General features: G+C 40.7%; 1 protein-coding gene across 2 annotated transcripts in view; it reads left to right on the top strand.

The window, feature by feature from the left end:
• The window catches only part of mrpl23 (mitochondrial ribosomal protein L23), a 41,037-nt gene that overhangs the window by 20,157 nt on the left and 8,599 nt on the right, over positions 1–12,281 (top strand). The gene's annotated exons all lie outside the window — the stretch shown is intronic.

The raw sequence follows: 12,281 nt of genomic DNA on the forward strand, positions 1-12,281 counted from the left end.
TCACAACAGCAGCAGAGGGAGGAGGACAGGAGGAAGGACTGATACTGATTGACTGTGTTCTTCATATTTTGATGTCAGGAATATTATTTATTTGACTGACATTTTAGATTTGTTTCCAGTGAGAGATTATTGAGTGTATATAGTGACTTTGCTGTTGTAAACTTTACTGTTGCTGCTCTAAAAACAATATTTAGTTATATTTAAAATATAAATCAATTCTAATCCTGTTCTGAATTTGTTTTTAAATTTTTTTTTTTTTAATTCTTTGATAATGAAAAAGAACCAGTAAGAGTATTGATAAAGAACCAGGCCGATAAGAGTATAAGATAAAGATACAATCCTAACGATACCCACCCCTACAGCTGGTTAGTGGCTTCACCCTGACTTTGGGAGGATGAGCAAATCGCAGTTCAAATCCCGTCACTATAAGCCTTGTTTAACCAATGTTATTTTGTGAGGGATAATGTACAGCGAGCCGGTCATTATTGCGAAATTAACACCGACAGGGTGATGCAGGACTCACCCTGCCAATAATGACTGGCTCGCTGTACATTATGCCGCTTATTACACAGATACTAATTTGACACCAAATATTAATTTAAGTTTTTTTGCCACAAGACTTCTTTCTGCGGATTGATATAATTGGACTCCAGAGTCTACGATCAGAACTGCGTCCGTAGCATCGGATTCAGATATAATAGACCATAGAATGCCGTAATTGACCAATCAGAATTGAATATCCAACAAAGTTGTGTAATAATTATTTATGGCACACAGTGTGATCACTCACAAAAATGTGAAGAATAACTTCAGGACATCGCGCTTACTTCATCAGTGAGCGTATTTGTTTCACTTTTTTCCTGCTAATGTCAGAGTGAAATGTGAAAAACTACAACCTGTGTTTTTTTTTTAAAGACATTTTGTAATGATAATAGTCTAAAATTATGTAAATTGAATAGTTTTTAGTCAAATAACATGACAGTTTTTTGATGGAGGACCCCCAAACCCTATGATCACAAATGTTATTCCCTGTTCTCATGAGAAAGCCCTTTGTGCATACACATACATAGACAAATCACACAGCCCTACCTTGCACCCCCCCACAAAAATGGCACAAAAAAATGCGCCTTTGATGCAGACGTGAAAAGCAAGGGGCCTTTGTTTTGTGCTGCTGTTTTCTTGCACAGATAAATCAAAAGCGGTGTAGACACTTGTTTACGCTACGCCGCCCACCCGACTGGGAGCCATCAATCTTGAAACGGATGAATAATGAAAATTGTCTAAACACGACAATTTGAAAGAGGATACATAATTGAAGCAGCCATGAATCTTTTAAAGGGGAGGCTTCCTCTTGTCTGACACCAAGGAAGTGGCCTGTGATTTTGTGTGCATCTGGAATGACGATGATAGGTGTGAGGATGCAGAACAGCCCGCACACTCACACACACATCTGTGACATGCGTGCATCATTCATGCATGCTGAGCCCTAGAGGACTGAGTGTCATTTGCACTGTAGTTGCAATAATGTCGCGGTTTTCTGAAGTCATGCTCAATTGATGGTGAACAGCGGGCAGAAATACAGAGATGCAGGCTCTTTGTGCTTAAAATGGCTTGATATAAAACCGACTATCTGGCCTATTTCTTTTTTGAAAAACATGCTCTCTCAACTCCCTTTTCTACCTCACTCTCGCGCACACATACACACACATACACACACAGAGCCCCAGAAAACCCTCCTTCCTTTTGCAGCGGTGGGTAGAAAACAAGATTGTTCCTAATTGACTCCACATGTGGGAGAGTGTTCTGTGGGTCGATGCCCCCCCCCCAGGCTTAGGGGGGACCCCAGTAACAGGGGAAGAGATAGCGTCTGCATGTGTGAAATGTGCAGTGTGTGTGTGTGTGTGTGTGTGTGTGTGTGGGGCTCACACAGGGGAGATGACTAAGGGCATGATGGAATCATGCCAGAGCAGGGAGGTCCAGAGTTGGGGCAAAGCGATCAGGGGGAGGGGAAGAGTCTGTGTGTGTGTGTGGGACAGGGTGGTGGTGCTGGTGGTGGGGTGACAAAAACAGCAGTACAAAATGAAAAATCTTGAGTATCAGACTGCTTTTAGGTCTGGCTGCACATCAATGGGACTGGTGTGTATAGAGTCAGACTGCTTTCATGCACCGCTAAGACTAGCTGTGTCTAAAAGTGCTAACTCTAGCCACTGCGCTCAGGGTAACACTTGTTTATGATTTTCGCAGTAAACTCATACTGTTCCATCTATTTGATGCTGTAAAGGACTGATGTTGGAAAATCCAATTCTGCATTGCCCCTCTTGACCTCTGTTGTAGACATTACTTCATGTACAGTAGGTGTAATTAGATTTCTCGCCTGTTACTTTTGTGTAATAACATTTTCCTCAGGTTTTAAGAGCATTCTAGTGTTTACTAAGCATGTCACGTCACCTTTCTTATCAGGAAAACCTGTAGCATTTTTGCAGCAAATTCTATTTCAAAGTTGACCTGAATGTGCCTTGTAGAGAAGAAGGCTTTTTTGCAGCCAATCATGTTCATAATGCATGTCGTACCCTGTGGTTTACCCTCATTAAATTCTCTTGGCCCATCTCACAGCTGAAGTGCACCATTTCCAGTTAAACCTTCCTGGCTTTTGAAACCTTCGTAAAGCCAGTCTTGTGCTTTTCATAAAAGAAAAAGCACTCCACTTCTAAAATTATAGTCATTTTTGAATGTTTTCAGTTATTGTTGAGCAACATTATTGTCAGTCAAACATTTACGATAAAGAACTCTCTCACTCATGTAAATGAAAAGGCAGTGGTGAGTTTTGGTCAGAGGAAGAGTTATTTTCTCTTTGGAGTGGCAGCTAGTTTGCAAGCGAGCTTTGCTGGCTGGTGCCAGCTGTAGCACTTCAGTGGGCTGAGTGCTCAGAGTGCATGTTGAAAGCTCCCGGAGGGTGACACTGTGAATATATGAATGGGATGCCTGACCAGTCTCAGCATTTCTGAATGATCCAGTTTAGTGCCACATTGTGCTGTAAATGTCAAATGCCATGCTATGAAAGTAACAATGTCCAATCAGCAGATTGTCTACAGGCTGGTCAGATTGTTCATCTGACAACAGGCTGTATTTTAACATTGCTTACAGGATTTTTAAATTTTTATTTTTAAATTTTTAATTTCATTTGCAGTTCTGTGGTTGAACCTTCATTGTATTAAAGGGAACTGTTTAAAAAAAATTGAAAATTACATATGCAACATATTCCTAACTTTATTTTCTTATTAAACAGGAGAGATTTGTTAGCTGGTAAGTGAAGGTTCTCCATCATTTTCTTGTGAAAGACTGTGATCGTATCCATGTAAAGAAATGGAATCTCAGGCATTTTCCTCAAGCTGTTTTCAGAGGAGGTCAGAAGGGAGGAGCAGCAGTTTGTGTTCTTTGCATGTTGGGCACCACATGGCACGTCCAGGCACCTGTGGGATGCTTGCAACCATTTAGCATAAAAATCCACACTAGTTAACTGTTGTTTGACAGTGTGTATACACCTAATAAAATCACACAGAGATTAGAAGTCCATGTCCATCAACAGTCATCTCTGGGCTTGCTGGGAGTCTGTAAGCATCGTTGTAAGTCTGTCCTTTTGTGGGGTGTGGTTGCATAAATCCCACACAAGCTCCATTCAACAGAGTTTATCTGTAGACAAAAGCTCACTTCATACAGTCAGAGGAGAGTCGGCATAAGGGTGAAAGTAGATGATGAGTGAAAACTTTGCAGCAGAAGGGAGAGCAGGCACACAGATGGTCCAAGGTGTTGTCACGATGCCGACCTTAAGTTGTCATGAAGTGAGCAGCTAGTTTTGTTTACACATAAAATAATGATGTCACTATTTTTGATAGTAGTCACGATCTAGTTCTCCACATCTGAGGACAAGCTAGACCCTTTTACATGTATCTTAAATGCTTTTAGTTTAATAAAATTGTAATTTCGACAACATTAAAATATTACACAAGCTTATCTGGAGGTCACATCTGTGCATTCTTATACATTTTAAGAGGTTGTGTTTACTTCCTTAAGTAACAAACAAACTTAAACCCTGAAAAACCTAAAAAAAACAAAACAAAAACCTGTTTTTTAAATGTCCTACTCTTGTGGGGACATTTACACATTTACAGCAGGACACTTTCTCTTTCTCTCTCTCTCTCACACACACACACACACACACACACACACACACACACACACACACACACACACAACAGACAGCTCATTTAGCCACTAGTAACTCTTTATTATTGTTTGTGTGCCTGGTGGCCAAGTTTTCAATAAAGTAGTAAATAAGATGTCATGGTTTTTCTCCAGGGCCCTGGTCACTGACAGCAATGCAGCAAACCAATTTCACCAGTCAGATTGCTCGGTGCCCCAAAACAATGTCCCGACCCGACGACCACAGAACAAAACAAGATATGGGCTTGGACCAACAGTTGTAGAATAAGTGGTAGCTTCATTTAAATTGCTCATTTCCCGTGTTTCTTTCTGTCGCTTTCTCCACCCCTGCTCGATCCATGGAGAAGGCATCACTTGAAGTGAAAGAGAACTGTGAGTGAGAGACAAACAAACAGAAGGAGAGACTGAGTGGCAAACATGGAGGAGCTGTGACACAGCTGAAAAGGGGAGAGAGGGGGAGCGAGAGAGAAAGAAACAAATGTATTGAGAGTGATTATGAGCGGGAAGCTGTGGCCAAGTCAGGCTCTCCTCTCCATTTGACTGACACTAGATGGCAACATTTTGCTGCACAGTTTCTCTCACTAGCCTCTCTTCATCTCCTATCTGTTATTGACTCCTTGTTGCTTAACAATAGACCCTCTAGGGTTGTGTGTATTTATGTGATTTTGTGTATCTGGCTCGGCTGAGGGGTGGTGGTAGAGAGGGGTATAGGATGGGGGGCTGCAAACCCCTGTGATTCTCCACCCCCACCACCACCACCACTACCACCACCACATCCCATTCCTGTTCTCCGCTCTGAGCCCCAGTTCTCTGGAGCTGGAGGTGCTGAATCAGGCGGTGGGGCCGAGGGGGAAATCTTGCTTATCTGTGTGGAATTTTATTATTTTCAACTATTTGGATCGTGATGGCTCCTGCTCTCCTTCCCTCCCTCTTCCTCCTTTCCACCTTGTCACGCAAACACAGGCTTTCCTCACACAGCCTTGTCAGTCTGTCTGCCGCTCTGCTTCCTTCCCTTCCCTGTGCTGCCTCACCCTTGCTTATCATGCCAATTAACATTTTTAACTTCTGCCACTTTTCCCCCAGCGCTGTCTTCTCTTCTGTGTCTGTCTCATATTTCTCTTTCACACAGGGCTGAACGATTCATCATGTGAAAATTGTGATTTCAATTCATACCACTGGTAATTCTTACATGACAATGTTTCTCCTTTATGCTAGGCTGCTTATCAGTAGCCTAGAATACAGTAGCTAGCTAGGCTTCTTGTACTGTAAATCTTAATTCAATTCAAAGCAAGCACACCAATTAAAATATGTGGAGGAGTGGACTCTACTTTTCATAGTCAAGGGCATCCCCTTATATTATTCCTTGTGGGTATAATTAGTTATATAGTTATTGTTTGTATAAAACATTAGTAATATTTAAAGAAAATGCCCAAACACAAGTAGATCATGAATTCACAGGAAACACATTACACTGTCAAAAGATGCTCACATTTTGCGCCCTTAGGTCTTGTGTTTTATTAATATCAATCATGGCCTCCAACCAGACGCTTTAAGGAAAAACAGTATAAGAAAATTGTCAGTTCTTCAATTAGTACAACTTTCTATCCTTTTGTACTTTCAAGACAAAGTAAACTTTGCCAGAAAATCTTAACAGAAAATCTCTGCTCTCTAACTGTACTAACATCTTTAACGGGAGCTTTATTTGGTGTGTCACTATGTCCAGTGAGCTCTTATAGGCACAGTGACATTACAGAGGCAGCATTTTTATTAAATGCTTTTACTAAGAATTGGAAGAGAATATTGTAGTATCAGGTGTAAGGGGGGAAATCACAATTCTCCTTTTTTATCCAGAGTCATGCAGCCCTACTTTCACTTAAATGTATCTGTCAGCATTCTAGGCGTATAAATCTTTGGAAGGAAGGAATGGGCTGATACACTAATTAGTGTGTGTACATATGTATGTGTGTATGCTCGCACACATGCACGTTACTGGTGGTAAGCCTAATAAAAGGAGAAGCTTTTCCTGGCAATCAAGCTTCACTGAAAGGCTCCCCATCTCCCTATGTGTCTCCTGATTTGGAAAATTCACTCCTAAGTAAAATCCTGTGTGTGTGCATGTGGCTGTGTGAGTGTATGTGTGTAGGTTTCATAAGAGCTCAGTGGGGAGAGAACATGAATTATAGAGAATAGAGCAGGGTCTTAACCATCCGGTTTGGAATCTCACACGCAAACCTTTTTTTGAATGGCTTCAGTCGAGGCTCTCTGTTGTTTCTTTCTCACACGTTTGACTCTTTACGCCCAATTCAGTTCAGATGATACAAGCTTTAATGACATGACTGACATGACTGTGCTACAGATGTATTGACACAGCAATAAGAAAAACAACAGTCTGGGCTCCAGACTAATTTTTTTTCACCACCGTCCTGGAAAATAAATAATTATATTTATTTTGCTCCATTCAGATAAATAGGTTTAAAACAAAACCTTAAAAATGAGCCGTAAACTGTCATAAACAGAATGAAGAAAATTAAATAGGACACAATTTAGTAACACAGCAGCGGTGTCACCACAACCACATGACCCATACAAACACAAACAAGTTCTGGGAGATAGATAAGACAGAGAACTGATGAATGTCGCTCAGACTTCAAATCACAATCATATTATGAACATTACTGGCCATGCTGGCAATTATTTTTCAACTAGGAAAGCTACCATGGCTGTTGCCCTGTAGGCCGACGTTGTTTGTTTTGTCAGCTGACAACTACGTGGCTGCTGCCGCTGGCTGACAAATTACACTCCATTTAAACAAATGTTGTTTTTCCGGCCATCACCGTTAAGTGGTGCACCAGCGCACTGAAATGGAGCAGACCCAGTGTTTAGCTCCGTTAGCTGTTAACACACTGCAGGACTCTGCTGCCCACCAGCTGCTAACAGCTAATTAGCTCTCCTGCCGATTTCAACATGGATTTGTTGTTCACAATGTAGCATTATCATAGAAAAATAATATACTCACATAATATACTCCCATACAGCCAGGGTAGCTCCTGGCTAAAGTTAGCTAGCTAGTAGTTTCAATCAAATGATGTGCTCGATCTGTAACCAGCGCAACGTTATTTGCGAGGTCTTGCCAACAAGCCTTTGTGACTGAGGGAATAGATGGACCAGTACTGCAAGAACATTTCAGAATCTTCATATTTTTTGTAGGTCTCGCAGTAAGTAGTCAGCCAGTAATAGTAACTATAGTAACCGCATGAGAAGATGCGCTCCGCTGTAGTCAGGGCTCGGTTCAGTTTGTCATTTGATAAGCGATAGTTATACAGACATACAAACAAACAAAAATCCCTTTCATCCCAGAGGTGTTCCGGAGAAGATCTCTGTTCGTCCCAAACACATTTACATTCAACAGTACAGAAATCTAGTGACATGTAACAACAGATGAACAGCACAGTTAGATCTTGAGATCTCATTGTCTCTTTCTTTCTCTCTGTCTCTACATCTCTTTCTCCGTCTTTCCTTTTGTTGTTTTTGATTGATTCTTACTTTATCTCTCTCCGCAGCATCTTCTCTTATCACCCTCATTTCCTCCCACATTTCCTCCAGGTTCCCCTTATTTAGATAGCTATTGCAACACACACACATGCATACCAATGCGCACACACGCGCACATGCATGCGTGTGTGCTTGTGACCTTTCTTGATTACCCCTAACCTCCTGACCTGTAATGACTCTGCTGCCACTTTGATCAGTCAATCAGCATGCGGCGCCACCCAGGTTCTCAGTGGGGCTGCGACTGGCCTGATAAAGCCCTCTGATAGGCCCCTGCTGATGCATTTCCTGTTTTGGTATGCTTCTTCGTTTTTTATTTTCTCCACCAGCTGGTCCCCACATTCCTCAGAATCGGGGAGGGGGCAGGGGCATTGCCTGGATGTTTATGTTGCATGTGCATGTAGGGATGAGTGTGTGTGTGTGTGTGTGTGTGTGTGTGTGTGTGTGTGTGTGTGTGTGTGTGTTTGTGCAAGGGTCTAACTGTGTGTGTGTGTGTGTGTGTGTTTTTGGTAGCCTAGATAGTTGGGTCTGGGGCCGAGAGGGGCGGGGTAGGTGGAGGGGGATGCTTGAAATTGGGGGGGGGTATGTGAGGGTTGTTTACATGCATTGGCGCAAGAGAAATGGGGTACATCATGGGTGTTGGGGGGGTGAATGACATAGATGGAGGGGATAATGATAGTGAACAGCTGTTAATGTGTGTTTGTGTGTGTGTAATGGGGGTGGATGGTTGAGATAGGCGAGGTTTAGGTGTGATTTGACCATTAGGTACAGCGGTTGGGTGGGTGTCTAAGACCAAAGGCGATATGATTCACCGTTTGTCAGTCATTATTGCTCATATGAACAGATTTGTTCATGTTATTCTTGGCTTTGGCTGTTACTGTTATTGTTGTTGTTATCCTTCAAGTGTCCAGTTCAAGACCAGATGGATGAAAACGTCTTTGTGGGTGGCTGGGTGTGTATTTAGATTGTGATGATCTTTTCCTGAGAGCTCTGTTACCAGGGTCCAATGTCTCCAGTAGCAGGCTGGGAGCAGACATGCCCAGACATGAAAACTACCACACACACACACACACTCACTTTCTCACTCACACCCTCTGTTTGTCTCTGGGCAGAAGTATGGGGGTATGTATCACTGGACGCCCTGCACTAGTATGTCAGAGGGTCCCTGCGATAGATCTTAAAATATTTTCAATTGACACCAGAGCCAGTGTTTGCCGACCTGCCTGCTCCTGCTTTTTGTCCCACATACTAGGGCTGGGGATCTCTAGGTACCACACAATTAGATATGAGTCTCTGCGCATCTTGATGCATCTGAAGTTAAGTACTTTTCACTGTATGACCACATTAACAATAGTAATAATAATAATAATAATAATAATAGTTAATATCTATCATAAAAATGTCTGATGAACTGATGTTACTTACATTCCAGGGAATAAAACATGCACTGATGCACAAATCCAACTTTCTCTGACTACCAATACCAAATCTGATATAAACTAGGCACTCGGATAAGATACTGGCTAATACCAAATACCAATCCAATGCAGTACTTTTAAAAAATAAAAATAAAAATGTGAAATAATGCCTCACTGAGTGGAACGAAAAGTGAAGACAAGATCATGCAGCATAATTCTTTTTAGGGTTGTGCTCATTTTAATTATATTGTTGGTAAGATTTAAAGAAAAAGCATTATTACATTTTTAGAACAGTGACTGAGAATCAGTATTTAAAGTTATGATCCTCCCATTCAATTTATTTACAATCAGTAATTATCTCTCTAGATAATAGTTTTTGTTGGTAGTGGCAGTGTCCGCCACTCCCGTGCTGGATTCAGATTGCCCACCTAAACATGAGGGATTAACAGGAAAACTGTGCATTCATGTAATCCAGTGAAATTTTGTCTCATTGACAACAACCTCACTGTTTACCATTGACTGTCTTTACATTGTGAGGTAGCCACAGGAATTGCAATGTAGTTATCAAAAATGTGTCTACAAAACAAGACTTTTCAGCATTTTTTTGTCAGTGGCTCATTTTTGCAGAGGAGTACAATTTGTTTTCCTCTCCAACTCCAGGTGGAAATGGTAATGTGATTTCACATTTCAGTTGTATTTCATTTGCATGGCACTGGTTGAATGTATGCTTTTTTATCTACTTCATAAAATCCCAAATTTGTCCATTTGGATCAGTGTTAGTTTTGGCAGCTATTTTAGATTTAGTCTTAGTCTTTAGATGACAATGCTTATTAGTTTTAGTCACATTTTTAGTTATTTTTATCCTTCATAGTTTGTCTAGTTTTAGTCAATATCAACTCAAAACGTTTTAGTCGACAAAGTCATTATATTTTAGTCAAAATGTTTTCTCTCTACAAACTAATTCAATTAGGCTAACACAGGTATCCAAAATTGGAATCAAGTTGACAGTATGTGTTTCTTTTTAAACATGCCAGACAGTTTGATCAGGTTGTTGTGTAGGTTGTACTTAGATTAAAATCACACTAATGCTGAATTAATTAGTCAATTAATATGTCTGTCTGGCCTTAGAGCTAAGAAATCATACACAAATATCTTCCAAATAGATTGCTGTGTAATCTTAGAAACAACAGTTTGACTAGATAGTAATTGCAATGCATGTTCAGGGCATGCCATTAAGCTTTTTCTGGTAAGGACAAGTGAAAACAGATTGAGCATAATTACAAGTTTCTTTTCCAAATATATTAATAAATAAACTTGCAGGCTATAAACATTACAGCAGCAACACATGATGCGCATTTAGAAACATTGTGGAACAGGTCTAAAAAGCCAACATGGTTTTCCCCCATGTGTTTCACTCGAACTATGGGACAGTATATGATAAAGCAGCAACCAAAAAATTTACTTGTCCCGGACAGGTTATAATGTTAATTGTCAAACCCTGCATGTTTCACTAACAAGCTTTGAAGCTAGCGAACTGACGTTAGCTAACACATTAACCCAGCCAACATTAGCCTGGAAGCCAGGCTCATTCATTCATTTGCTACCACAAACTGAAAACATTTTTTGCGAGAAAAACTGGGTTCCAGCAAGGCAAAACCAACGTGGCCTTCTAGCAAATTTGCTACAAGTTGACATAGCCGACTGCCCAGTAACACTGACTTAACGTTAGCAAATTTATATGCTTAGTTAACATTAGACTTAGAGAGCTAATTTACCATGGGATAAATAGCAGGGCGGTGCACCTTCAAGTGTTTCTTCAGGTTGGTTGTATTCTTCCCACCTAATTTGTAGCCATCTTTCTGTCTCCCGTTACCAAGATCTATTTTTAGCTCATAAGCGTCTCATCTTAGTCATGGAAGAAACACTTTTGGTATGTTTTTCGTCATAGTTTTCGTTACCGAAATTAATACTGATTTGGATGGATGGAAAATCCCAAAAGACCACTCAGTCTCAGTCAGAAAAGGCTTTGGATTCTGCTTTAATGTAAAATAGTTTAGAGGATAAATAATAGAATAAAAGAGGAGCTTTAGCATCCGTGAGACTCACACTCAACACATGCATAGCAGCCTTGTATGTTTGGCTCAACTATAAAATGACAGCAACATAATAAAAAATAAACGTTCATTTGTCTATAAAACCAGAGTATAGTTATTATATTCACTTCCTTCACGGTGCAAGGAGTGACTGTTGTCAGTAGAAAGAATAAAATGTGTGGTATTAGTAGAGCACATGGCGTACTTGTCAGTATTTAGTTAATTAAATGTGATTAGACTAAAAAAGTTCTATTAGCAGAATGGCAGCGCTAGTTGACATTGCGTTCATAATTTTGTTTCTCCCTTAGACTCCCAACATTTGCCCAAAAAATGTGATCATGGCGGTATATAAAAGCATAAAAGTAGCCGCCAGTCAGAGGTGAGTAGGTGATTATTTAGCCCGCACCAGACATTGGAGGAAACCTGAATTCCTATTAAGACGTTTTATGCATCAATTCTGAATCAAGAATCACACGGGAAGCAATACATTTTCCCATGTGCACATATACATCTATGCACACAAAACATTGTCTGCAAACATTGTCCACAATATTGTCCATCATGTGGACCGTTGGTCACGATTATAACAGCCGTTAATACGAAGGACATGGAGACACACACAAACGTACGCTGCTGTAAGCCAAAGCTGACCAAGTTATTTGGCTGTTTCCGGGCTGTGGAGGAGATGTCATTGTAATTGGAGGGAGGGCCGGGGTCATGACCCTGAACAAATCCACAGCAGGATGCTATTGGTTAGTGGTCAACTCTCACTGCCACTGCCATCTGTCTTTTTACAGAGAGAGATGATTTCACTTTGCTCTTTTTCTCAGCTGTTATTTTGCTAAAAGCCTTTCAGGCTGTTATGTCATCTCAACAGTTTGTCTTCTTCACCTGACTTTTTTTTAACGCTACCTGGTTGGACAAAGATTAAATGCAATGAAAATGTGTTTAATTGGATTATATCTTCCCATTGAATCATTCTCACCTCATTGTCTTTCCT

The sequence above is a fragment of the Siniperca chuatsi genome, linkage group LG4 (assembly GCF_020085105.1).
Source record: "Siniperca chuatsi isolate FFG_IHB_CAS linkage group LG4, ASM2008510v1, whole genome shotgun sequence".
Classification (NCBI taxonomy): Eukaryota; Metazoa; Chordata; class Actinopteri; order Centrarchiformes; family Sinipercidae; genus Siniperca; species Siniperca chuatsi.